Raw genomic sequence first — 2,509 nt, 5'->3', positions numbered from 1 at the left:
AAATGCAATGCAAATGAAGCCAAGCTCTTTCTATTGAAAACCTTCTGCTTGGCTCAGGAGGGAGAGTTCAAGCAAATACAATGCAAGAATCGGTAAACCCGTAAGGATTGCCTTGGTGCCTCAGGGTGAACTCCAACTTGAACTGTGTCATCCTAAAATAACATATTTAGTATTAGCTTCCCGTAGAAGACAATGAGGCTTCCTCACACATACTTTGCTAGTATGTTGCTAGTAGAGGCTATTCCTTGAAAAAGAATGTCATGCTTGAGAAGGCGGAAGGATGATGAAGGAGGAGATGACCTCAAACAGTTAGGTTGACACAGTGACTGCAGAAATGAGCTTGAGTGTGTCAGAAATTGTGAGGATGGCACAGGATAGTACAGGGCTCAGATCTGCTGTTCATGGGTTTGCTATGAGTTTTACTGAATTCTACAGCATCTAGCAACAACTGTGAATACATCACTAGGAAATACCAGTCACCAGCATGGTTGATCGAACGTAGAAGCAGTGCACACAGGACGGAGTTCTTCCGTGAGATGGGTTGCTATGACAGCCTCAGTGATGGGTTCGCGTGTACCAGAGATCACCAAGATGGGACAGGACTCTGTCCTTTGCTGTCCATAGGATCATCGAGGAGCCAGAGTCAACTGGATGGCCCTGAACAACACCAACAACAGAAGGCTACAATCAGAGGTTGATTTTAAAACCGACGAAATTCTGCTTATTAAAATACTGTGTCGTTTTGCCAGAGCAATGATGTTGTAAACTATCATTGTACCAATTATTTATACCAGTCCTGCTCCTAATTTAATTTTCTTGCTGTTAGGGGCTACCAAGTTGTTTCCTGCTCATAGCGATGCCATGCACCACAGAGTAAATCCTTGCCCAGTTCTGTGCCAGTCTGACAATCTCCCCTATGCTAAGAAGGAGTAGTCACTGTGACAATCCATCGCCTTAGCGTCCGTCCTCTCTTTCAGTAACCCTCTGTGTTTCCAAGCATCACATCCTTTTCTGGAGAAAGAAAAACAGAATAACTATTTTCAGGGTGTGGTGTGAAAAGCATGGAGATAGGGGGACACACAGACCCAGGGTTGAATCCTCATTCATTTAGTCATGAAGTCAACAAAGATTGATTAAGAATGTTTGGGGTTTTTTTTGCTTTTCTTTTTTTTTTTTTTACTTTGAGACATGATGGAAAAAAATCTTAGAGGAACACGTGGAAAAATAAGACATGATTACATTGATAGAGACAATCTAGCCAGAAAGCTTTGTCAGTTCTGAGTGTGATATGCTAAAGGGCTGAAAGAAATTGATTAAGAATGTTTTGTGGAGGCGCTAGCTACGATCGAGGACGGACGATCAGAACTGACGGCACCGGATCCTTGGAACGCGCCAGCTGCGAGGAGTGTTAACGGGCACATCCATAATAGTGTAAAAACTTTCACAATGAAATCGGAAGCCAAGGATGGAGAAGGAGGAGAGTCTTCAAACTGCTCTCAAGAAGTTAAGGGTGGACGCATCAGGGACTGTAGCATCTCTGTCTGTTGGAGAAGGCACAGGTGTTAGAACATCAGTCAGAACAAGTACAGATGACACCAAACGAAAAACTGCGTGTGCGTCGAAAGACAGCTGGCGTGGATCTACGAGGAAGTCTTCACGAGGGGCAGCAAGGACCCAGCGTAGACGACGTTCGAAATCGCTTGTTCTTCATCCTCCAACGTTTATACGTTGCGGCTCCTCCTCCTGATGCCCATCCTGCTGGGGCAGCTGCTGGGCCTTTGAGAACTTCGATTCCAGGGCTCCCAGCGGAGAGTGAAAAGGAAGACTCCTCTGACGCCACCCACGTCTCCCACGCAAGTCTGAAGGCCAATGATCTCTCTGACTTTCACTCTGTTTCCAAGGTAAACCAGGGCAAGCTATGTGCCTGCGTGGGCAAGGAGTACCAGTGTAAGAGATGGCACGGTATGGAAGTGTACTCCTTCTCCGGCCTGCAGAGCCTCCCGCCCTTGGCCCCAGAACGAAGAGCCGTGCTCGAGGACTACTCTCAGTCGTTCCACACCAGAACTCTGTCTGGCTCTCCCCGCTCCTGTTCTGAGCAAGCGCGAGTCTATGTGGATGATGTGACCATTGAGGACCTGTCAGGCTACATGGCATATTACTTGTATATTCCTAAGAAAATGTCCCACGTGGCGGAAATGATGTACACCTAATAGCAGGAAGCTGACTACTGTGCTTTAAACCAAGAAGGGTTGTGGGAGCGATTTTGTGAGTGGCGGTCCTCACAGCCTTTGTGTGAGAAGACATCTCCTGATCACTGTGCTTGCAATAAAAACATTTCTTGGCATCTCAAAAAAAAAAAAAAAAGAATGTTTTGTGGGTCAAATATGGAACAAAGAGAACGTGCTGAATGCCTCACCTTGTAGAGGAGACTAAAAGGCTTCAAATCAATAATTAACCCGGCTGCCTAACTGGAGTAATAAGGAACCTGTTAGGTGCCATCAAGTTGACG

The 2,509-nt window shown here is 46.0% G+C and overlaps 1 pseudogene; it reads left to right on the top strand.

Moving 5' to 3' along the window:
* The first annotated feature begins 1,589 nt into the window (after positions 1–1,589).
* On the top strand, positions 1,590–2,210 carry LOC102859385 (annotated as a pseudogene).
* The last annotated feature ends 299 nt before the right edge of the window (positions 2,211–2,509 follow it).

Source organism: Elephantulus edwardii, unplaced genomic scaffold, assembly GCF_000299155.1.
Source record: "Elephantulus edwardii isolate Elephantulus edwardi_28Jun2011 unplaced genomic scaffold, EleEdw1.0 scaffold00035, whole genome shotgun sequence".
NCBI lineage: Eukaryota > Metazoa > Chordata > Mammalia > Macroscelidea > Macroscelididae > Elephantulus > Elephantulus edwardii.
The sequence above is the reverse complement of the archived record's forward strand: the minus strand, read 5'-3'. Positions and strand labels throughout refer to the sequence as shown.